This window comes from Puma concolor, chromosome E2, assembly GCF_028749965.1.
Source record: "Puma concolor isolate L17-30 chromosome E2, mPumCon1.1.hap2, whole genome shotgun sequence".
Lineage (NCBI taxonomy): Eukaryota > Metazoa > Chordata > Mammalia > Carnivora > Felidae > Puma > Puma concolor.
In genome coordinates, this window is record NC_141681.1 from 10398022 (window position 1) to 10424582 (window position 26561).

At 45.5% G+C, this 26561-nt stretch overlaps 1 protein-coding gene across 2 annotated transcripts in view; it reads right to left on the reverse strand.

Moving 5' to 3' along the window:
- WWOX (WW domain containing oxidoreductase) overlaps positions 1 to 26561 on the reverse strand; it is a 984564-nt gene that overhangs the window by 935279 nt on the left and 22724 nt on the right. The gene's annotated exons all lie outside the window — the stretch shown is intronic.

The following is a 26561-nucleotide window of genomic DNA, read 5'->3' on the forward strand; positions in this document are numbered from 1 at the left end:
AAAAATAAATTAATATTCAAAAAAATTTTTTCAAGTGACCACACCAAATGTTGGCAAAGACGTAGAACAACCAGGAGCCTGCACACCACACACTGCTCTAAGGGCGAAATGGCGGGTCTTGTGAGCTGTGAGAAAGACCACACGGCAAACCCCGCAACAGCGAATGAACCAATCCTACTGGAGGGGGCAGGAATGTAATTCAGCCAACGCCATGTCAAACGGCCACCGACTGCTGTTTCCAAGATACCGTGAAGATGTGTGAGAGATCCGCATACCAGTACCTCGCTGAGATAGCCATGTGAAAGAGTCTAGCAAAATCCATCCATTCTTATCTCCCATAGATCGAATCTTCACGGAGGCCAGTCTATTTATATAAACTAGCTCTCAAGGGAAACCAGCACAGCATAGTGGAAAACTCAAACTCAGGAGTTCGACACACTTACGTTGACCGCAGCTCTAGCTATTTATAAGCTGTGGGCTATGCCTTTAACCTATCAGAAACCCAGCTATCTCTCCTTAAAATGAGGAGTAAGTAGTCAACTTACACTAAGAGCCTAACATAAAAATAGTAGGTAGAAAATAAATGTGAATTCCCAGTTCTTTCCAAAATCCTCAGGTCCTGTGTCTCCTCTGTGACTTGCAGGACCTATCAAATATAACACAGTCATTACGACTGAAAACTTAACACTCTCTCCTCCATCTGCTCCCAACAACAAACCCAGGAGCTGACTGGCTTTAACATCAACCAGAATTTAAAGAAATTAGCTATAAGACCCACCATTCCATTTGTCTGGATACTGGCTCCAGAGCACACGTGAACTTGACTGTGGAAACAACTTGAGCTATTTTTCAGGTTATGCCAAGTTCTGCATCCCAAATATTCACTTAACGTTATCTAAGGAGAACCTCCTATATTTGAACCTGATGTTAACATACTGCCCAAAGGATTTCAAATCTGAAACATTTAACATCTAAATCTGTTTTCACCCTCTCTGGTGTATGTGGTGAAAGCTGCTTGAAACCTTATCTTCAAGCCATGAGGCCAGAAGACAATAATCTGGAATTTACTAATTTTGATCCGTGATGCCAACTTCACCACTTACCACCAGTGGCAAAGGATACCTAACATCATGGGCGAAAGAGAAAGAAGTAAAGCACCAGGTTTTATAGCCCAGCTGTTCCGAGACTGGACGGGGGCAGGCCTAGGACAAAATCTTGCTAACCAATGTGCTACATCAATCGGACTAATGAAATACTGACAGCCATATGGAGGGAACATGAAGTGGCCAAAAATGACTTCACTTGCACTCCTAGGACTTTACACACCCAGAAGAGCTTGTTGAAAATGGCAGACTCTGTGTCCCTGTGAAACGTCCAGGTCAGAGCAATTACCAGAAGTATTTTTTGTCACATTTTCATCAGAGGGCATAGGAAGAAAAAAATGATGCGGAGGAAGAATGGGGGACACAACACTCAGCCATTGGTTAGCAACTGTATTTTTAAAGGACTGAGAGAACACTGATACAATGCAGGGCCAGGCCCATCCCGGGGCTTTATTCATCCATTCACCAGGTTAACTGTAAACTCTATAGAATCTGTGCCTTTCTCATATCTGTATCCTATAGGACTAACACCCATTTGGATTCAATAAATATCTGCCGGAGGAATGAATGGTTCTTACGGGTGACTAATAGGCTACAACTCTGGACTATTTCAAAGCAATCCAAGTTGTTTCAAACAACACGGACGGCTAACTTCCTTTTTACCAATGAATAAAATATTAAGATCCTGCAAAACAGGGCTCACCGAGGTTTTGAATGACACTACCTGGCAATCTGTAGGGGAAACGGCATGTGCGTGTTCTATCCGAATTTATTTTTCCAAACAAGTCTCTTAAACCATGCTACTAACTCACTTGACAAAATGACCTACAGCAAAGGAGTTTTTAGTACCAAGAGGAACAGGGACCACAGATCTGCACCCTCTCTGCTTTATGGAATCCCTGGCTGTGGTTACCATGCAGCCATATACTCCTGTGTTGTGGAGAATTACCCTCTGGCTCTTACATCTTCCTTTATCTGAGCACCGCGCTACATGTTGCCGGTCACCTTTTAAAAGCTGTAAGACACAGCTCCATTTTCTTATCCTTTACAATTGCCTTTGGAGCCCCAACCGAAGCATGGAGATTTCAAAAGATGAAGGTTTAACAGGAAGGACAGTAACACTAACACTCCTACAGTAAACCATCTCTCTAGAGTGTGGAGTTCTATAAAAAAAAAAAAAAAAAAGAGGAGGAGGAGGAGGAGGGAAGAGGAAGGAGGAGGGAGGAAGGAGGAGGGAGGAAGGAGGAGGGAGGAAGGAGGAGGGAGGAAGGAGGAGGGAGGAAGGAGGAGAGAGGAAGGAGGAGGGAGGAAGGAGGAGGGAGGAAGGAGGAGGAAGGAAGGAGGAGGAAGGAAGGAGGAAGAAGAAAGAGGAGGAGGAGGAGGAGGGAGGTGGAGGGGGGAGGAGGGGGGAGCAGGGAGGTGGAGGAGAAAAACAAGAGGGAAAGGAAGAAAAAGGAAAGAAAAAAAAAAGTTTAATAATGCTACCTACTGCTAGAGTCCCGGCAAAGCTCATGAGAATAGCATCCCTCATGCTCCTAACACCGAGGCTGATGACCGGTTTAATTAGCTAAATGTAGTTGTGCTGAGCCAATCGTGCTCAGTGCCAAAGTTTGTGCAAAATAATGAAGGCAATGGTTTACTAAATTTAATAACCTGATTCATCTTATAAAAAATTAACTTGATGACAATGTTTAAATTGAACCGGCTTAACTGCACGGAGGTGGCAAGTGCGTTCAGAAGAATATTTAAAGCTAATAATATAAAAAAAAAAAAAAAAAAAAACAGAGAAGACATTTTAATTTTTTTTTTCAACGTTTATTTATTTTTGGGATAGAGAGAGACAGAGCATGAACGGGGGAGGGGCAGAGAGAGAGGGAGACACAGAATCGGAAACAGGCTCCAGGCTCTGAGCCATCAGCCCAGAGCCTGACGCGGGGCTCGAACTCACGGACCGCGAGATCGTGACCTGGCTGAAGTCGGACGCTTAACCGACTGCGCCACCCAGGCGCCCCGAGAAGACATTTTAAAACACTGGGCACCATCCGCTTTCTAGCACTTGTTACGTCTGATCCAATCGGGAAGAGTAAGTGGCCATGAAGGTTAATATCTTGCTGTCGGGTTTAAAGATTTGCATATAAACATTAAAATACCATAAAAAGGAAAACACTCCCCCCAAAATGTTAAATACCTGCTTTCTCACACTAGATTTCATTCTCTAGAGTGGAGGCTACAAACTGCTCATCAAAGGATCAATCAAACCCACCGCCTGTTCTGTTTGGGCTCAAACACTGTTTCCCCCCCTCCCCCTCCTCCTCTCCTCTCCTTTCTTTCTTCCCCTGTTCTACTTCCCACTTTCTCTTCCTCCCTTCCTTCCTAATATGAATTAGTCACCAGGATCAAAAAAAAAAAAAAAAAAAAAAAAAACACCCAAGAGATTATATATCTGAGGGAAGATATCCACCTTCTCTGAAAAAGATTAGGACAGGACCACACGGGGCCCCTAATCGCACTGCCGCCCAGGCTAGAGATGGGGTCTGTGCCCTCCTGTTGGCCATGGTCACCACCCACGCTGCTGACTTTACCTGCCAGACCCTTGCAGGCATTCGATGCTCGCGCGCACACGATACAGGTAAGATTCATGCTAGACACAATGCTCAAGCGTGGCCACAAAACTGCCTCGATCAGAATTTTCACATCCGAATTGTCGCATCTCAAAGAATGCTTCACACTGACCGGCTCAAGACTTTATTGGAACCCCGTCAGGTCCCACTCTGTCAAGCATGAGAACATCAGGATGCCAGCGACACCCCGCAAGACCAGGAGGCAGCACTCGCTCTGCGCTGGGAAACGCAGGGGAAGGACTCGGGGACCTCTAAGAATCAGGATCCGGCCTGCGCATTTTGTGACCTGCCCTCTTTGCGTTTCCCAAATGTCACTGAGTGGGAGCAGAAACTCTGGGCGAGAACCATGCTGGGACCAGAGGATGTAAAAATGAACCAGTTGAGCCAAGAAAGGCCAAGACAATATCATGGACTGGAGACGGGGCCCGCACGAATGAGGAAGAGGGAACATGACAGAAGAAACCGTGTCTGGCAAGCAGAAACTGTGGGGTCTTGGCAGCTGGCAGGGAGCTGTGGAAGAATTTGGGCAGAGAGCAGCACTAGGAAGAATAATAATTAGTATCAGTATTATAACTAGATAATGACATGTTATACAGTGATACGTATCATATAGTTAAAATACTAATTATCATCATTACTATTTTATTCACTTAAGATCCCTCCGGTGGTCATACAGAAGGTGGGTAAGCTGAAGACACTGAAGCCTTGTGAACAGCCAGGAAGGGATAAGGTATCCTCGTAGGCTGAACAGCTAAGGGAAAAATGAGAAAGTAATCTGGGAGGTGAACATCGCACCAAAGCCTGATGACTGCCTGAGTCTAGGTCTGAGGGAGAACCCCATGTCTCCACAGATGCCAGCCCGGCCCCGGAAGAGGTTGTCCACTGGTTTACGCAGGCAGTGAATATGGAGGAGGAGGGGTGGGTTTGTGCGTGGCGGTGGAGGGGGCGGGTGGAGCAGGTGACCATCCCCGGTCCAACTCACTGGCAGGACAGATAAGTGGGGACAGAGTCATGGATTCCTCAGGCACAATGGACATCAAGGTGGGAACCCAGTCCTCACAAATACGGACAAAGACCGTAGTTGCTAAGAACGAGGTCAGTGCTTTCCCTAGCACTCAAAGTCTCCTTCTGGTTTGGGTTTTTTTAATTTTCTCCATATTGTGGATTTACTTGGGCAGTGTCCCCATTTACTGTAAATTATGGTTTTAATTATCATTTTTATTAAGATGCCCAAAGGAGTTGGGGCTTACAGCACCCGTAATTTCTAATGGGTTGTTATTATTAATTTATAATTGAGAAACACTGGAGACAAATGATACTTGCAAATGCACACAATTAAAAGGCCAGGAAGAAGGTGATCCCCGCCCCCCAACATACCACTACAGCAATCTTTAGGAATGAACGGATCAACAAGTTGCAGAACCTTCCAGCACCCGCCAACTCCCCCACCCTGGAGCCCTACCAACACGTACAGAACAAGGTGAGCCTGAGGTCTTTCATCCTGAGCTAGCTTTGCGGAAAATTCAAACCTGGGGACAACTTTTGTGTCAATTCACCACTGCGTTCACCTTCCCCAATATCCTCCCTGTAAGTACAAGAACCGAACTTCCCAAAGTGATCTGATTCGTGTAAATGAAATTACAGTGACTCCATGTTGACCACGACGCTGAAATCGACGCTGAGGGCACTTCAAATGAAGGTCCAGGACACATATTCACCAACGCCCTAAGGTCAGTGCCACAAGTGCAGTGACCAGATAACCCACCCTGCTGCTTCTGTCGCCACTTCAACTACCTGAACGTTTACATTTCCCTGCCACGCCATCTCAATTACGTAGTTCTCAGTTCCGAAGAGTCACAAATCACACTCGCTCAACACTAACTGTGACGGCCAACTCTTAATAAAGTACAAAACTATACGGGCCTCTCCAGAGGAAAATAAGGCATAATCAGCCCCGCTTTTAAAGGCATGTGTTATGGACAGCTGGCAACAAGTCCCAGCAATAGCCCTTGTAACATACGCAGGCCTCAAATATAATCGTTTACCAAAGAAAGATACCAACTGGAGAGGGAGGGATACAGCAGCAGGAAATGGCCACGTCACACAGAGCATCTTTTGGAAATACCGCCAGGCTGCATTTACGTGTTTTGGGCAGTGCAACACTAAGGCCGTAAGTTTTCTAAAACCACAGGGTAAATTCCAAGTGACTGTCTGGGATCCCTCAAGAGGCAAGACTGACCCCAGGCTGCCTACTTGTGCTGCCTGAGTAAGTTCTCATCCCACCGGGCAGGGACCGTGTGTACCCCGTGTGTTCGGCATTACAGAGAAAATAGTGCCCAAAGATATTACAATTAACATGGTCCTAGGCAGCCCCAGTGAAGACAGACTTTGTAAGGACAACTAAATTGAGCACGGTCCATGCAGATCAGGGTCTGAAGGAACCAGGCAGCCACATATATCAATGGTGGGGGGAACAGGGGAGTGGGAAACAAAAGGACTCAACGTGGCTCAGTCAGGTGAGCATCCAAATCAGGTCATGATCAGCTCAGGTCACTTCAGCTCAGGTCATGATCCCAGGCTCTCAGGATTGAGCCCCGTGTCAGGCTCCACATGGAGTGTGGGGCCTGCTTAATATTGTCTCTCTCCCTTGTCCCTCTCCCTGTCTCCCTCCGCCTCTCTCTCCCTCAAAAAAATTTTTTTAAATAAATAACAAAATGATTCAACATCTTTGGGGGCAATTGAGTTCTATCTATCAAATTGTACATGGCCACACCCTTTCACCCAGCTATTCCACGTCCAGAAACTTGTCCTACAAATACACTTGCCCATATGAGCAAATATGGGAGAGGAATGTTGCATAAACCAGCATTGCATAAACAACCAAAAAACCGGAATGAATCTAAACGTCCATTTCCCTGTTATACTTAAAAATTTTTTTAACGTTTTTATTCATTTTTGAGAGACCGAGACAGGGCGTAAGCAGGGGAGGAACAGAGAGAGAGAGAGAGAGAGAGAGAGAGAGCGAGAGAAAGAATCTGAAGGAGGCTCCAGGCTCTGAGCTGAAAGCACAGAGCCCGACATGGGGCTCGAACACAGGAACCACGAGATCACGACCTGACCGACTGAGCCACCCAGGTGCCGCTCCCTGTTATATGATTAAGAAAAAACATTGAAATTACAGAGTAACACGCGTGATCCCCCTCAGTGACACACAAAGGTAGGGGAGGGACATGTTTAAATTTACACACTGACTACTTGGGCACGTGAGCTATTGGTAGGGGCCTGGGAAGCCTCATTTGCATTTGTAGCATGGATGCCGTTTCCACTTTTAACACACGCGTGTACACCTGAAAGAATAAGAGGCTAAATGTGAATGGCGGAATGTATCTAAGTGATCACAGTGGGCCTTTGCAAATTTTAACACAGAGGAATCAAGGCAAGTGAGAAAGCAAAGAGAATACACCAGACGTGTTTTGAGCATCCTGGTTTTAGAGAAGCCCAGAGAAAGAAGGTGAAGAGGAGGACGCGGGAGCGAGCATCACTTCGTGCTGGGCCGCCGCCAGGAGCTTCAGGAAACACATTATCTAACTCTCGGATGCTCTTCACGGCAACCCTACGAAGGACCACTGTCATCACTGCATCTCTGAGAAAACCAACGGGCCCCAGAGGTCTTGGGACTCCCAAGATCAAAGGGCAAAACTGAGTCTAGAGTAGGAGGAGCCCCCTGAGGGCAGGAAAAACCAAGCGGGAACACCACTCACCAGCTCCACTGTCCCCTAATTGCCTCTGCTCCACTCGACTGATAGAAACTGATACATACTCTTTGTGGCCCTGACGACACATGTTTACGTTTTCGGCATCTGTGTGATTTAAGCTAAATCTTACTGAGCACGGTTGTCCTTCTGAAAGAGAGAAATGGTCCCCACGCCACGGGCTTCGGTGCCAACGGCCGACCAACAACGCCCGTTCCTTTTCTGTGTCATCTTGTCAAGGCAAAGGATTCAGGCCTCTTCAGCTACTTGATTACATAAACGTACTTACTTAATGGAATCTGTCCCCAAACTGTGATGCATTATCAAATTACCTTCTCTCTTATTTAATATTTCATCACAGGGCTCAGAATTAACACCATCCTTTGCTTTCACAAACATTTCTCTGTGCAAGGCCTATGAGACAGGATAACTAATCCGCAGAAGTAACGTTTCTCTCCACATTCTCCAAGGTCAACAACATACAAGCACGGACTTCGCAGAACCCTGCCTCTACACTTTCAACCAGTAAGTCCTTTTACAAGGGACGTTCTTAACACCCTAGGCTTACCAAGCTATGCTCAAACTTTTTCCTTCATTTCTGAAAGGTTTCAGCGCCAAACTTTGGAGATCGTTATTAAGGCCAAAGACAAAGACCTCCCCCCGCAACCACCCCCTCCCCCCTCCCAGTCTCAAGAAGAAAGTGGCGTCATGCTGGATTTTTTAGCAAACTGTACATATGGCACTTTTATAAATGCAGGCCAGATCCTTAGGGAGGTAAATAAAACAGGACGAAATAGAAGAAACAAAAAGCAAAGGCTTCCCATTAAACACACACACACACACACTCTTAAATCCAGCTTATTGGATGTAGAAACTAGTATGTATTTTCAAGGCTCTCAAGAAGGTACAGCTTCTTTTACTCTTTGGCAGTAATACAGGAAAGAACATGACAGCTCTGTATAACCTCTCAAATTCAGGGCATGCTACTTTGGCCCAAGTCTACGCTCTTCGGAAGGCAACGCTTTTTTGTAAGTAAAAAATCGCACGCATGCACACACGCACACACACACATGCACACTCCCCCCCCCCCCCCCCGGTGTTACCTCCTTACAGAACTCCCCACCCACAGCAGTATTACCAAGAGAACCACAGTGTCTCTGGTGCTTGCAAGTGGAAACGGTTTACCCTGAAGTTTGGCCTTTTTCACTTTGATGGATTAATTTATAGCCACTTCAAGAGGAGAGAACCCAACTCTGAATCTGCAAGCGCACTGGATTATGTTACTGAGCAAGTTCATTGTTTTCACAGCTGGGCCAGGATTTCCTTTCACGACGGAGGCCTCCGTCACTTTGCCAGCCCGCTTGAGACGGGGTTCTTTATGCTGCAGAGCAAGCAGGGAGGCCGCGGAGGTCCCGCACCACACTTGTCCAGAAAAAGACCCCTTTCTTTTTTACTTTCTCAACAACCGATGGGGCCATGACCAGCCTATCTCCCAAAGCATTTTCCAATCTTGTCAATTAAGAAGCAGGGTTAGGAAGGGACTGTTCAAAAAAAGAAAAAAACAACTTCTCCATTCCATTGAGAGCTTCCAGAAATGAAAAGCCTTCCCCAAGCCCGCATCTTCAGTGGGAGCAATGCAGCCCGCTTTCTAATTCAAGCCCCTGCCCCCCCTTTTTTATTTCAGATCGACCTTGACTCTCACCTTCTAAAAAGTGGTATATTACTTCGCCTCTTGAAAAGATTAAATTCTTTATGCTCCCAAAGTCATGCGGAGGTGCTCAGAACGCCACACTGGGAAAATTCACTTTTTTGAGGCTCACTTTAGAAGCGTCCAAATTGACTTCCATTCTCCACCGCTTATAACTTTGGAAGATGTAACTTCTCGGAAGTCTGACTGAGATTCTGCCGTTGAAACTAGATGTGTCAGGAGACAGGCCCACTAACTCTGCTCTCTGGATCCACCAGGGCCTGTGCTATAGTCAGACCTCCTCCAGCTTCTCCTTATGCAGAACAAAACCAGGAACTGGACGTTCACTGGCATGGGTTAGGGAGCAATCATTCAAATGAGAGATTTGCTCAAAACGTGCAATAAGGAGACAAAATGTACAGCACTTTAGAGCAGACTGAATTTAATGCAAAAACACCCAAGAATAATCCTTTACCTTGTAGTCATTAAAGAAAAAGTATCCCTTGTAATCTATATAACCCAGATCATCCTAGAATCTTTAATATAATCACTTTTTTTTTAAGTTTTACAAAATCTAACAGTGGCTTGGCTCTGTGTGTATTTGCATTGTTTGTTTGTTTTTAATGTTTTTATTTATTTTGAGAGAGAGAAAGACAGACTGCAAGCAGGGGAGGGGCAGAAAGAGGGAAACACAGAATTTGAGGCAGGCTCCAGGCTGTAGGCACAGAGCCCGACGTGGGGCTCACAAACCCACACACCACAAGATCACGAACCAAAGTCACTTAACCAAATGAGCCAGCCACTATCTCATTTTGACTTGAAAAAAATTTTTTTTTTTCTTAAACTAAATTGCTACTTCTGATGAGTCCTCTTGCAATAGTCACACAGTCCACAGCCATCCTGCATGGAAGGTACCAGCAACGCTGGCTTTCAGAAGGGGAAGTACACAAAAGTCTTCACTTCCTTCCACAAGCCAGGCTGCGCGAAACAAAACAAAGCACAAAGAACCGTTACCAGTTTGACGCTTACCTTTTTGATAAGGCACTCTGTAATTACAGTGCCTGGGTCCCCAAGAGACATATAATTCATAAGAGAAATTCTCCGTTTCTCCATCACTTTTTAAGCTGAGATCTCCTTAAACAAAATCAGACCCAACGACGAGGGGGAAAGGGGAAGGAGTTTTTAGTTTGATAACATTTTGTTTTGGAACACCATGATGAGGGATTAGCGAAACACACCAATTTTAAAATCTACCTCTCAGTAAACGTGTAATCTAACCATCAGCTGTGATCTGGCACCTGCTTGGCATGAATGTCAGAGATGAGCAGGGCGCCTTCCAGCTGAGGCTGATTTTTGCCTGACTCCTGAGGATGCGGCCAGATGTAAATTTGTGTTTGGCTCCCCTCTTACCACTGCCGCCTCTGGGCCAAGAAGGTCCCAGTAGGAGTCCCCATGCAGGTAATATACAAGATTAGGGATTAGGCTTAACTTCATTTCAAAAAAGGAGAGCGAGTGCTCTGAGCTGGTTAAGACACACGGGCCCTGATACAGGACTCCAGCTTGCACGCAGCTTCAGTGTAAACGCAGAGCCTGGAGGGGTCTCAGTTCCCAGCAGTGGGAGCCTGTGCAATTGGGGAGCAGCCACAAAAGATTCCAATGGAGATTCGCCCTCCTAGGATAGATAGCTGGAGGAAGCGTGCGCAACTAGATGTTTTATTTGGCTCAAACGTGCAGCCGGCCCCGCGAGCACATAACGTTTTAGAGGCTCTATTAAGACAAGGTGTACTAGCTTTTCTTCAGTGCTTTAAGACAGAGAAAAGGAAACAAGAAATCAAAGAATTTCTTGGAGGCAAGACAGAGTGGGAGGCTTACTGGTTGTTATGGACTGAACTGTGTCTACCTAGAATTCCCACTTTGTGCCCTAACCCCTGACGCAACTGTGTTGGAGACGGGGCCTCTGAGGGGGTGGTGAGGGTGGGAGGTCAGGAGGGTGCGGCTCTGACCCAAATACCCCTGGTGCTCTTCTGAGAAGAGAGGCGGCAGAGATGTGTGCACACACACAGGAAAGACCCGGTGAGGACAGGGCAAGGAGGAGGCAAGCAGAGAGGCCTCAGGAGAAACCAAGCCTGCCTGCACCTTGATCTTGGCTGTCTAGCCCCCAGAACCATGAGAGGTACGTTTCTGCCACTGAATCACCCAGTGTGTGATATTTTGTTACGGCAACCTGAGCAAAGTGATACACTGCTGCTTTTGACCAGATAAGCTCTCTCCGAAGCTTCCTGGCCTCAACTACCAGGAAGTAAAATCAGAATGTAGGTCATTCCTAAACGAGGCAAGTGAGTAAGGTGGAGGAGATGAGACTTCTACTGGTCAGAAATCTGACTTGTCTTTGGGGTTTCTCTTGGGAAACTGAAGAACATTATCCACAAACAAGAGAGAGTTAAGTCCTTGCCACTCAACGAGGGGCAGCAGCATCAGCTGGGAACTCAGAAATGCATATTCTCAGGCCCACCCACACCTGCTGCAGCAGAGAGCTGGGTAGGTGCTGGGCCCGGTGATCTGGGTTCTAATGAGCCCTTCGGGGCCTTCAGATGCTTGTTCAAGGTTGAGAACCTTCCAGTCTCGTTAACGCCCAGAACTCCCCTTCTCTGACAACACACGCTGTCTAGTGTTTCACACGTACGCACTATTACATCAAGGTCCCATTTAACTCCCAGCGCCGTGGCTGCGCAAGGCTACTACCCCTATTGTACAGACAAGAAAACTGAGGCTCAGAAAAGCCAAGGTCCAACAGCTAGTAAAGTGGAAGGGTGAACACTGGACCCTGGGACCTGATTGCCTCTAAAGTCCCTTGCAGATTCCTCCTAGGCAAAGCCCGTCCACTTTCTCTCTGAGCCTTGGTCCCCACCCCTGGGAATCTCATGAATCTCACGGCAGGAAATTATTTACATGCCTCCTCTTCTGACCAATGTCCCATCAGGGTTACTCTTTGGAGTCAGACCCACCGGAGTTAGGCTCCTGCCTCTGTCACATTCTGGAAGCCTTTGAGCCTTGAAAAGGCTGCTGAATATTCTGGGTTGAACTGTGCCCCCCATCCCCACCTCAAAATTCGTATGCTAAATAGGGGCACTTGTACCCCAATGTTTATAGCAGCACTCTCCACAATAGCCAAATTATGGAAAGAGCCTAAATGTCCATCAACTGATGAATGGATAAAGAAATTGTGGTTTATATACACAATGGAGTACTACATGGCAATGCGAAAGAATGAAATATGGCCCTTTGTAGCAACGTGGATGGAACTGGAGAGTGTGATGCTAAGTGAAATAAGCCATACAGAGAAAGACAGATACCATATGTTTTCACTCTTATGTGGATCCTGAGAAACTTAACAGAAACCGATGGAGGAGGGGAAGAAAAAAAAAAAAAAAAAGAGGTTAGAGTGGGAGAGAGCCAAAGCATAAGAGACTCTTAAAAACTGAGAACTGAGGGTTGATGGGGGGTGGGAGGGAGGGGAGGGTGGGTGATGGGTATTGAGGAGGGCACCTGTTGGGATGAGCACTGGGTGTTGTATGGAAACCAATTTGACAATAAATTTCATATATTGAAAAAAAAAAATTTGTATGCTAAAGTCCTAACCCTCAGTATCTCTGAACGTGAGCTTATTTGGAGATAGAGTCTTTGCAGAGGTAATCAGTTCAAGTGGGGTCATCAGGGTGGGCCCTAATCCACTGTGACTGATAAAAATGTGGACCCAGCGTGCACACAGGGAGGACACCGGTGGAGCACATGCAAACCCGGGAGAGAGGCCTGGACCACACCCTTCCCTCACAGCCCTCAAAAGAAGCCATCCCTGTGAACACCTTGATTTTGGACTCCTGGCCTCCAGAACTGTGAGGCAATACATTTCTGTTTAAGCCACCCACTCTCTGGCACGTTGTTACAGCTGCCCCAGGAAATTACTATATCTAACTTCTAGGAGCCTCAGTTTCTTCATCTGTACAAGGGGATTATTAAGAAGAGGTTACTCCTTCAGAGCTGTAGGAATATCAAATGAGTTATGCAGAGTTCTCGGCCGGCAGCAAGCTCTCAACACATCAGGCTTATTATTAATACAACATTAGCTAAAACGCCCTCCATGTGATTTATATGTCAAATTTTCCTATAGAAATCTAAACATCTGTCCAGGAGGCTAAATAGAATAAATGATTCTTAGCCTCCCTAGTACCTATTCAACAATTAATCACTAGTGCCAATTCCTTCCAAAAAAGCATTTAGAGCAGTATATTATAAACACCCACATACAACACAGGAATTTTAACTAACTTGAAAATCAGAGGTTGCTAGGGACAAGGGGTAGAATAACAAATTGGTGGGGCAAAGAAGCAGAAAGAAAATTTCTGTGGAGATGTAAATGTTCTGTATCTTAATTATGGTAGTGGATTGCTGGAATGTACACTTTTGTCAAAGGTCACATGCACAATTAAAACGTGTGACCTTTGTTACGTGAAACTTCTACTTCAAAAAGCTGTTTTTTAAGTGAATGCATATGCCCCTATTAAGAAAGAAAAAAAAAGAAAAAGGTGATCTCCCAGAGAACTAGAGTAAGCTGACTACTTATGTGAGCATTCAAAAATGTTAGCTCGAGCTTCCTGGCAACCAAGGTAATGAGAGGAAATAGAATACTTTATAATGCCCTCCCTTATTAAATGAGAAAAAGCATATCAAATTTTTAGAAGAGATGAGCTCTACTTTGTTAACAACTCTTAAATTTTGCCGGAGAAATCCTTATACGAGAAACGCGTTAATAAGATAAACCTGTGGTTTGCAAACTTTGTCAATTCTGCTCTATTAAAATAACATGAAAGAAGCCATAGACAAAGTGTAAATGACGGGCATCACTGTGTTCCAATAAAACGTTATTAACAAAAGTAGGCAGGGGAGGGCTGGTTTTGATCCATGCGCCATAGTTTAGTTGTTGACCCCCCAGAGGAGACAATGCACTTTCAACATTCAATTCTAAGCTGCATGAAGCCAAACGAGAACAAAGTATGGAAGGACATGTGGCTGACCTTGACCTTTCTAGAACCCGTGTGGATAACAATGACAGAAAACTGAACTTTAGATAGTTTTCAAGATTCTATGAAAGTATCTGTGAAAGAGAATCTCATTAAGACATATGTAAAACAAATTTTTAAAGTATTCAATTTGCATCAAAATCTTATTATACTGCCTCACTCTGAATTTCATTCAACTCACTATAACTGCACTGGCTTTTCATTGCAGTGCTGGATGGTTAACTATAAACTACATCCTGCCTCTCCCTTTGTGTGTAAAATTGACAAATGTGTTGTTTTTGGACTCCAGAATTCTGGAGAAAGCCAACTGAAATGAATTAAGATGACTAATGAGTTGATTCTGTTTCCAATCCAACAAAATGTTAATGTAAGAACCATGTCATATGATGCTATGTGTTTTAGTTCAAATTTAACATCCAATATTGAATAAGGCAGTTTCTAAGTAAATTACTAAGCTAAAAATATTCTTTCTGCATAGCAAGAACTCCATCTTGTTTAAAATAAATGGAAATTTGAACATCTTTGCTCAGATCAGCCTAAATAAGAAATTAGAAAAAATGCAAACCTCCATTATCGTCAACAGTATTGATTCCATCTTTCCGGAAAAAGTAGCACAATGCTGTATATCAAAGAAAACAGTTCATTTACATCGTGACTTCGAGCAAAGTTCTACAGGGAACAAACACTTAGTCAAAACCGTGCTTTTCCAGCGTGCCAGGTAGGTGATCACGTCCAAGGTGAGTGATCAACAAGACACCATAAAAACAGTCGTGACACTGACAAGCCAGGTGTCTTTGAACATCCAACTACTACAGGGTACCTGGCATTCCTAGCTCTTTTGCAGCGTGATACTGTTTTTACAAATGTTTTCATTGCATTTACTTAGCACTTGGCAGAGGGGCCGCTGTGGCTCTAACACATTGCTACACAGTTTTGTTTTAAAGTAAATGAACATTAGTTTTCCGTCACATAATATTGGACTAATTTCTATATCCACAGAAGCAGTAACTATGACACTTTCAAAAGCTGTTGGAAGTACTACAATGCCAACGTAATTCCATAAACATTTACCACATGCCTTCCGTCACTAAGACCCTATATGGCAGGTCTTAGATGTTCAGCTCTCATACCAAATCTTTCTAGTTTTCTTACATTAGGGACATCTACCGACCACCAAAAGAGGAATTTTATAATCACCTTCACTGTGAAAATAGAATCTATTAAGAGATTATTTAAAAAGAGAAATCAATAATTGGGGGGAGGGTATCTTTCAAACAAATAAAAAAAGAAATTTAAAATTTTATAAGGAAGAATTTAGAAATCCAGGGTCTAGAAATGGAAACTACATAAAATATATGTATTTTGCCCCTAGGTTTTAGATTCAACTATGACAGCCTGTCAGTAACTGATTTTTTTTTTCATTACCTGACAGTTACTTAGGAAATTTCCATTGTTCAGCACAGGATAATTCTGAAATCAATAATTCTATACTAATTACATGCTGATAAATTTCCATCAGAAAAGTAATCATTACAATAAAAAGTTAACAGAAACATCTCTAGGCATATTTTATTTCTAGTTCTATTCAATTCAACAACTTTTTTTTACGAATAAAAGCACTCTCCAAAGCAGGTCTCTATTTACCTGCTACTAATGATTATAGCTCCTTAAAAGTATCCGGATTTCATAATTCAGTGTCTATTTCTTCCCCCCAAAATTGCACACAAGCGCCCAGGTACGAATTTATCTGTCTTCCCCCTGTGGAAAGGGGCCAGAGGTTCCAGGACATTCTCAAAGGAGGACAGAGGCCTGGAATTCTTTTTTTTTTTTTTTAAGCAGAAAGCTGTGAAAACATTTTGTTTGTTCCCCGGAAAGGTAAACAGAAAGAAGTCGAAGACTGTGTACTTGACAAAATAGACCGAGCCTCAGAACAAGTCCACTGTGCAATCATCCCATCTCCAGCATCAGGGGCCTTAACCGTTAAGAGTCCAAATCCCTACATGACACTCAAACTGTCTCCGCAGCGTCCTCAGGAAGAAGCCGCCCAGCCTGGGCTGACGCACACCTCTGTGCCCAGGAACTCGTTTGCTCCCGGCAGCCTGTTCTGTTATTGGAAAGCAAGCAATTCCCCACTTGCTTCCTAACGGATGATAAAAACAAGGCAAAAGAACAACTACTTTTGAAAATCATTCGCCATAAGAAAGTAAGCTCCACAGGGGCGGCGGCAGAGATGGGAGGGAGCAGATATATTTTGTTCACTAACGTAACCCCAGATCCTAGAACAGAGCTAGGCACTCAGTAAGTATCTGTCAAAAGAATTAGTTGTCGAAGGTCCCCAACGCCTGGGCAGCACCAATACCAGAAGCAATGCCTCTTCTACAGCCCGATTTTTAATGCGTCGAACCATGTCACTCCAAAAAATGTACACTGAAGCCCTAAACCCCACCCCAGGAGCTCAGAATGTGACCTTATTTGGAAATAGTGCCTTTACAGAAGTCAATCGAGTCAAAATCAGAACGTTAGTGTGGGCTCTAATCTGGTATGACTGGTGTCCCTGTAAGAAGGGGTAACTTGGACCTGGAGACAGACACAGACGGGAAGGGACGCAGGGAGCAAGCACATCGAGGGAAGATGAGAAAGAGACGAGTTCCTCTGCCAGAGCCAGGAACCGCCTGCGGCAGCCGGAAGCTGGAAGCAGCGAGGAAGGATCTGCCCACTTCAGGTTTCAGAGGGAGCAGGGCCCTGCCCACACCTGCACAGCACACTTCCAGCCTCCGTAACCTGGAAATAACTTCCTGCTGCTGCCAAAGCCCAAGCCAATGAAGACAACAGTGGAGGATTCTTCCCAAACTGGGACTGATCAATATCCCTGACAGCCTTTTAACCTTGGGCCGGGGCGGGGGCGGGGGCGGGGGGGGAGGGGGGGTTGGCTGGCGGTGGTTTTTGGAGCACAAGAGACTCGGTAATGGTGCAGGGCGCACCGTACTGGGTCCCTCCCTGACACTTGCACGTATCCCAGTCCAACTCTGCTCCGGCCGCTGCTGCGACCTGGTGGCCAGGTCACCTGGTGGCGTGGCCAGCCCACGCCAGGCAGCTGGACAGACTCACCCGGGGCGGCAGGGTGGCGTTTCCCTGACCCGGCAGCACAGCGCACCTGCACAGAACAGCTTGGGATTCAGCCACGTGCAACCCCAAAATGCTGGGGCATAGTATCTACAGGGCTACCCTCGTGTGGTGGGGGTGGAGGCCGGCGGACAAACGCCTTCCCTTTCGTTCTGCAGGCGGAAAGCTCTGAGAGGCACCTCAGAAGGTTCCTCCGCAAGTCCACGAGCTGAATGCTAGTGGCCCACGGCTTCGCCCAACTCGGTGACACATCCCTACCCCACCTCTCCCTCCCTCCTTGTCTAGTCCTCTCCTCCCTCACTTGAGTTCTCTGAAATCACGTCCCAAATTATCCACAGATAAACCTTTGTCTCAGGTTCTGCTTCAGGGGGGAGCCCAAGCTAAGATTTAAAAACCTCTTAAAACATTTGCAGTATAGAAAACCTCCTTAGTTTTTATAAAACCAGAGTCCACGGAAAAGCCCCCTACCCCCAATTCTAACCAGTTGAATGCTGCTTCCTTGTAGAATACTGTCCATCGGTCCCCAATCCTGTTCCCTGAAGGACGCCGGGTTGTTGCTCCCGCTCCCGGAGAGCTGTTGCAAGAACTAAGTTACGTAGACCTCCGCCTCCACCGATGAACAGGTGCTCCTGGGACTTGATCTGATGACTTTGCGAGCCCTCAGCAGGTCCGCGGCTCCAATCAGAAATGAACACAATATTCCACAGGTGGTCTGATCACCGGGATTGTTTACTTTTCTTTGCAACAAACCATGAAAGTTTCAGCCACCGGAAGGTATGAACAAACGGGTTGTCTACCCCAGAGCCTTTCCTCCTGCAAAGGTTAAGGGGTTGCAAGGAACGTCGCACGGCAGAAACTTCTCTGAGCAGCTGTAGGTAATAGAGATGCCAAACGATGATTGCAATTCAGAAGCCCCGTTTTCAACATGTGTTCCCCTTTCACATCAGTGGAGTGGTACATTAAGCACTTTACTCTCACTCTCCCGCAGCGTGGAGCACATGGTTTTCGCAAGCTTGATTACGGTCTATGGCAGTTGGGTGATTGCTACTGAAGTCAAGCAGACGCCTGCTGACATCTCAGAGTGGGCTCCCCCTAATGTGTTTTATTATCATACAGGGAAAAAAAAATAAACTATTCTGAAAAATACTCAATCAAAGAGATATGGATTCTTACCATATCTTTACTTCGGGGGCGGGGGGAGGGGGAAGGGGGGGCGCGGCAGAGATTCAATTAAATCCGGAGACATTTACCCGTGTCCCTCCATATTCCAAGCTAGGGAGGACCAAAACCCACAAGGAATGTGCACTTGGAGCCTGCTGAAAAGTCAGGGCAGGATTCAGTCTCTGATCCTCCTTTCCCCTTTTGTTTTCACAGCCCTATCTTGGGCTAACCACATCACGCACATCTTTACTGCTCAACTGAGTTCTAATTAAGCATTATAAAAAAATAAAACAAATTAGTTGCATGTTGTAAACGTCCGTTGGCAAGTGTAATAGCACAGCTCTTAATATGAGAAGTGAATTTAATAAAATTTAAAAGAAATATTTCACCGAAGACAGAGTAATTAAAAGGCACACTGTGCTGTCAGCAAAGCTGGGCTGGCTCCGGCAGCATTAGCAGAGGGAGTGGTGCTGCTGTGGGCTGCTCGGAATGTTTCTGCAGCGCGACCACCGGCTCTCCGAAAGATGGTGGAGCCAGCCACTCAGACCGCCGTCCAGGAAACCGTCTTCCAGACCACTTCCATCCCTTCGGCCACTTGGAAAAAGCTGATTCGTTCAGGGGCGCCTGGGTGGCTCGGTCGGTTAAGCGTCCGACTTCAACCCGGGTCGTCTCACGGTTCGTGGGTTCGACCCCACGTCAGGCTCTGTGCTGACAGCTCGGAGCCCGGAGCCTGCTTCGGATCCTGTGTCTCCCTCTCTCTCTGCCCCTCCCCTGCTGCCACTCTCTCTCTCTCTCTCTCTCAAAAATAAACAAACATTGAAAAACAATTTTAAAAAAAACTGATTTGTTCAAAAGAATTCTTGCTTCCCTGCAGTGGGACATGCTCCCCGCCTCTAGCAGTGGCTCGCTGACCTGCTCGGTGCTTTTCACTTCCTCCTGTGCTGTTTGTGATGCTCAAGTGCTCTGGAAAAGGTCTCGGTCCAAACGGATGTGGGAACGCACAGGCCTGCTTTACTCTGTTCTGCCACAAGTCTGAATACTGTCCACATGGAGCACACACAACCACGGCTTTGCACAAGCCCTTTCACTACCCTCCATTAGCAATTTTGTACGCTACCGAGGGGCAGTTGAACAACACAGGCAAATATTTATCGAACTCCCCAAGTGGACCAGAGATGGTGGGGCGGCCAGCTGTGGAACTGCGCCCCGGTAAGCTGGTTCATGAATTTGAAACTCAAGTGATTTTTCTTCCCTATTTCATTCAAGTGTGCATCTTAAACCAGTTCCTTTTTACCTCTTAAGAAACACTGTGACCCTCTGTGCGTCGGCATCCATGTGAAATTATCCATGGTAAATTTTTTTTTAAAGATAAACGTGAAACTTAGTCCTGGAGACAAAACAATAGATGAGGTGACTCATGGTGAGCGATACAAGGTGACAGCCACCACATCACGCTGGGTGCTTTTCATCTCCTCTCCCTGGATTCTCCAGCTCTGTGAAGCTGGTGTCATGGTACCCGCTCGTACATGACGACACTGAGACTCAGGGGTTAAGAAGACAGGAAGAAAGTCTGAGGCCCCAGAGTTAGCAAGTTGGAAAGTAACAGAAGTTCCAAAAAAGAAAAAAAAAAGGGAAAGAAAGAAAGAACACTGTGTCTAGTTATGTAAGAAAAGAGCAAGGGTCATAATCTGAAAGAAAACCGGGGAGTGGACTGTGGATACTCCTGTGTGTTAAGAGTCTGATTTTCCTGGGGCGCCTGGGTGGCTCAGATGGTTAAGCGTCCGACTTCGGCTCAGGTCATGATCTCGTGGTCTGTGGGTTCGAGGCCCGTGTCAGGCTCTGTGCTGACAGCTCAGAGCCTGGAGCCTGTTGCAGATTCTGTGTCTCCCTCTTTCTCTGACCCTCCCCTGTTCATGCTTTCTCTCTCTCTCTCTCTCTCTGTCTCAAAAATAAATAAATGTTAAAAAAAAAAAATTTTTTTTTTTTAAAAAAGAGTCTGATTTTCCTAAAGTTTAATAACTTAAACCATATTAGGGCGCCCGGGTGGCTCAGTCACTCGACCATCAGACTCTTGATTTCGGCTCAGGTCACGATCCCAGGGTCACGGGAATGAGCCCCACATCGGGCTCCAGATTGAGCATGGAGCCTGCTTAAGATTCTCCCTCCCCCCTCTGCCCCTCTCCCCCACTCGCATGCACACGCTCTCTCTCTAAAATAAAAAATTTGTAGTATATGTGCGGCCAAAGCAAGCACATAAAATGAAAAATTTTTAATTAAGGAAAGCAATAATTTTAACCGTACTAGTGTTTTATTGCTGGAGGGCAGGGGACAGGGGCAGGGGGGAAAGCATTCCCACTTCAGATGTGTCTTTCTGGGGGAAGGGGCCTCCATCTGTGTTAACACCCCGGGCCCCTCCGTGTTGCCCTCACTTGCCCCTGGCCGGGGAGGCGGTACAACCCCCGTGGTTGGGAAATCGGAGAGGACTGCACCCACACGGCACCGCCTCTCCCGTCCTCTTACAGAAACCACACACCCTGTTCTGCTGTGCGGCAGCTGCACGCTGCAGGGGTGGACCCTGCCCTCGCTGGAGGTCCAGCGGTGTCCAGCGCTGACCCATCACCCCGTCCGATTCTGGGGTTCAGGATGAGAAAGCCCACCAGCCCACACATATAAACCGTGCTCTCCAGTATCCGCTGGACCAGTTGCTGAGGTGACACTTTAGTCTTCCGTGTGCCTCATCGTCTGCCCGATGTCTCAATTCCCTCAAAACTCGGGAAGGGGACAGTGTGTGACTTGCTCCGGACCTCAATACCTCTTTAAGGGGCCAGCAGACCGATCTGTGCCCCGATTTCTCCCTTTAGCATAAAGAGGTCTATGTTCCTCAAGTCTCTGGAATTGAAAGAGAGTGTGGCTACACATTTCAAAACAGTTTAGAACTTATAAACAGATGTGACACAACACCACATTAATAGGTCTTTGCCCCTAGACCCAGAAGTGTTCACACATCACATGATGGAGACTAGCTCTAGTAAGGTCTAGAAGGAGGGACGTGTGAGGGGTGACCACCAACGTACACACTCGGGGAACAAGAGCCTTTCTCACCATGTCCTGGGAGTCCAAACAGCCCATCATAAATCTGAATCTATAAGAGAACACTTTTTTCCCTCGGCTGTATGTTATTCTTTGTTTCGTTGTATCGCTATAATTTTTAAAAAGCACAGGCGTATCATGAAATCCCGTCTTTGTAAAAGATTCCATTATAAGAGTAATCATTATTGAAGCTTTTAGCCCAGATGTAATTTCTTACATGTTACAACAAGTTTGGCACGCATTGTGAATTTTAGCCAAGGTTGATAAAGTTCAATAACTTGGCTAACCAACCATGTGTACTACTCATTATAGAAGTAATAAATAGATTCATCAAAATGGACATGAAAAAGCCATAAGAAAATCGGATGCCATTTCCAGCCTGCCTCATAAAAGCACCTCTTGGACTTTAATATAATTTTATATACAGTTATCACAGCTACCCATCATTCAATACCAGGCATATATAAAACAATCATCTACCCACATTTGCATGCTGAATAAATTCCAGTTGCACAGGTGAATTCTCTACTGTAGAGATCTCAATAGTCACATAAATGCACACATTGCTTATATGTTCAACTTCTAAAAGAATTCACATCAAGTAGAAAGGAATCAGACAGACGTTGCCTACAAATCTCATTTTCCTTCGTGTTATCTTTTGGAGACAGTTTTAGTGGATGTGGGGTTTTTGGTTTGTTTTGTTTTTTCTTTTTTGGTAACACTTTGGTCCAATTATTCTTTTAGCTTATTGATAACTGAAACATTTTGCAGCAAGAAAAGAAAGCCTGATTCAGACAAATGCCGTGGCTGCAAGAAAGAAATCTCAGGACACAGAGCAGAAGAATCTCCTGCGATCAAATCAATGGAACTCCACAGAGCCGAACTCTAATGTCTGAGCAAAGTGTCCTCGGTTGGGATAAACCTTCAGCGACGGCACAGCAGAAATATCCAGATTCTCCCTACCACGTGTCTCTCAGTTATGCATCTATAAGAAACTCACACGCTGATTCCGATGTTCTTTGTGAAGGAAGCTAAAGCCCACCCTTCTTGGAAAGAGACCTTCCCCTACATCTGGTCAACCTCGGTGGAGCTGGCTAGCGTCACGCTGCAAACCAAACATTCAAAGTCAGGATGCGCTTTTGGCACGCTGTACTGTACCCGCCCACACCCTGCGAGGTAAAGAACTATTCCCGAGCTGTGGCGCACGGATGCCTTTTCCTCCACTCCAGGCGGGGGGAAGCCTGGGCATATAGTCTGGACCCTCCATTTCCCAGCAAGGCCAGAGTACCGCGGGAGCCAGGTTTGTCTACGCTGTAGGGTCTGTGTTGTTACAGCATTCGGATTCTTCACGGTGCGGACAACACCTCTTCCACGTGTGCCTCATTTCTGCCCTCTGCCATTCTCGCTGTGGCATCAGCGCTGTAGGTCACCGGAAGCTTCCTCCTGCTTCGCTTTCATGCTCTCTTCCGGATTTTTTTCTCTTGCATAAGTCTTCACAGTAGAATCACTGCATGACAACATTATAAATATCCTCATACCCTCTGGTTCTTTTCATATCTACCATGGGAAAAAAAAAATACAACCAGGCTTTCTAAAACCAAAGTTGTACTCTTAACAGCAAGGAAAACCTTCCTTGTATTAATTACAGGCAGCACCTAAATCATCACAATCTTAGCCAAATAATATGAATTTTAAACTCAGCGTAAGCAGAACAGTGTAACAGTCGAGTGCTTTATTTTCCCCAAAAGTCAGCAACTGCCAAATTCTTCCAAGAGCTTAAATGCCATAATGACAGATACTGGTGTACAGAAAGATTAAAGTAAAATACGAAACTAAACAGAGAAGGAAGAGATGAGCCAGAGATGTGCTTTGAATAACAGAAGCAAAGAAAGAGAAAACTCTCATACCAATTGCCACGATGAAGAAAAAAGGTTAGAAGAAACTAAGGAGAGGGGCGCCTGGGTGGCGCAGTCGGTTAAGCGTCCAACTTCAGCCAGGTCACGATCTCGCGGTCCGTGAGTTCGAGCCCCGCGTCAGGCTCTGGGCTGATGGCTCAGAGCCTGGAGCCTGTTTCCGATTCTGTGTCTCCCTCTCTCTCTGCCCCTCCCCCGTTCATGCTCTGTCTCTCTATGTCCCAAAAATAAATAAACGTTGAAAAAAAAATTTAAAAAAAAAAAAAAGAAGAAACTAAGGAGAGAAGTGTTTAACGTTTCCCAAAAGACATAGGGAATACGTCAAATTCAACAGGCGTTGCATCCACTGTGTGCACAGAGAATAATCTTTGTAACGTCCATACTAATAGTCGCTGCACTGCCCAGCACTAAAAATCTGGTTAAATTTCTCAAGACAGAATTCAGATAGCTATCCAGAAACCCTAGCAATAAGCAGATACTTGTCAAAGGCTCTAAACAAAGCCATCCTGCCAGCATATAGACTCTGAGATCCAATACTAACATTTAGGCAAATAATAAAGTCAACATTGAACAACATTTGCTTTTTTATTTGTCGTAAGACTTAATTCTCCCTGATATTTTTTTCTTTGTCATAAGACTCACTTCTCCCCAACATGAACACACACACACACACACACACACACACACACACACACACACACAGAGCCATACAACACAAAGCCACTCTTAAAGGAAACGTTTGAGGAATGTTTTAGAAAGTACATCTGGCTTCCTAATAACCTGCACAAGATCCACAAAGTCTGTTAGGGAGATGGAAGTATTTTATTGATCATAAACTTGAAATCACTTTTTTCTAAAGGGGACAACTCTGTAATATTCCGTTCCCTTCCCAGCTCAGCTTAGCCTTGAAGTATATTCACTGCTTTTGTAAGCTAGCGTCCCGGTGGTATGCCTCCTACACAGCATAGTCTGGAATCTTCAGCTGTTCCATCGTTACATTCATCTAAAGCCATGAGGTTTGCTCTTCAGGGGTGAGTTTGAAATTCTTTCACATTCACGTGCCTCTCTATGAACAGTTTAAACAAGAACCCATGATAGTTAGAGTTTAAAGAAAGTATCCTCTGAACATTACACACTATTAAATTCTTCACCCCAAACAACACCAGCTTTCTAAATAACTAAAACACACAATCTTGAAGTCACTCCTTAAAGACTGAGTATGCCATTCTAAAATTTAAAAACCCTGAAGTTTAGCTAACTTTTAAGTGTTACGTAGTGTTACGTAATGGGGTGGTGGCGGTGGCGGGGGGGGGGGGGGGGGGGGGCGGTGCCTGGGTAGCTCAATTGCTTAAGCGTCTGACTTCAGCTCAGGTCGTGATCTCACAGTTCATGGGTTTGAGCCCCACATCAGGCTTTGTGCTGACAGCTTGGAGCCTGGAGCCTGCTTCGGATTCTGTGTCTCCCTCTCTCTCTGCCCCTCCCCCTGCTCGCACTCTGTCTCTCAAATATAAATTTTAAAAATGTTTAAAAATAATATTTACATTTTACGTAATAGGTAATAAAAAAAAATTCCAAGCTTGCTTGGAATTTGTAGATCCATATATTACGCAAAAAACGTGACCCCTTTCTCTGCAGCCTTGACAAAATATTGAATGCTAAGTTCAAGCTACGACTCTCTATGTGAAGCTCAGACAGTGTTCACCGCAGCCTCTACCATTTGAGGAGCTACGAGACGGATCGGAGTAAAGAAGAATTATGGCAATTATAAAACCTTGCTCGTCTACACTGTCAGGTTAATAACCGGCATTAGCAGAGCTCAGCCATACCATCAGCAACTTGGGAAACAGAGAGCCCGGGGCTCCAACGCTAAGTCAAAACAATGAGCAAAGCACAGAAGCTAGCAAACGGAGAGCCAGCCAGCAGCGGAAAAGCAATCCATCCGCAAAACAAAACGAGTAAGTACGCCACTCAAACGAACCACCGGTTTTTAGCACACGATCGGACTGGCGTGCGACTGCTTAGACCGTTAGCATTAAGCACGAATGTCAAAAAACGCAGGATGAGCTTTAAAAAACAATCCTAACAGAGCCACACGCTTCTTACCACAAGGCGAGCGATGGAGCTGTGATTCATGTAAATACAGGGTAGGCAACTCCACCTGACCGCAGATCCACACGCTCTGCGAGTATAAAGCGACTTTTCCCTCACCGCATACCTACTACGGGTTTTGCTTTCTTTTATGGTTGCTCAGAAGATGCACACATGGAAATGGAGCTGAAGAAAAATCAGAGACTGATAGGAAGACTTTTCTTTTTTTTTTTTTTTTGGTTGAGATAGCAAAAGTTCTCTTTACAAGAGATTTGGTAATCATCTGCGATGTCTTCCCAAGAATTAAGAAAAGGGGGCTTTAGTATCTTTACTTTTGAAATACAGATAGAGAAATAGATAAACAATTAGAAGCTACCTAGAGCCATATGTGTATACAAGGAAATGTGTGGTTAAAAAACAACAACGATTATTCCATAAAGATAAGTTAAATACTCTCTAGAGCACAAGGATAAAGGTGCTAATATCTCGGTTAGTCTGTAGCTCCTGCAAGGGTCGGCACCTTCTCTGGTTCTACGCTGAAGATTTGGCACCTAGCACTGGAGAGTATTTTCTGACTGCACAAATGACTGACCGAAGGGTATTCCTGTGGCCATGAGTGGCCAGTCTACTCTCCTCACAGCCCTCATCACAGGCCCGAAACCAGTTCTAAGCTCAAGAATCCACAAGGACGCAGATCGTGTAAAACAGCCCGGCCTAACTGCAGGCAAATGGCCTGCTGGAGGCAACGAAGTCTCAGCCTCTGAGTAATTCTGCTCGGTGGTGGGCACAGGACCCCAGTGTGGCCTGCCCTTCCGATTTGTTGCGAGTCAAGAATCAAGACGACCTTCAAGTAAAATATCCTGATTTCAGCATGTTGGCAGGTAAACAACAAGAAAACCAAACAAAAAATATGGCAGGCCACTGTTCTCTCCGTCCTGGCTGGGG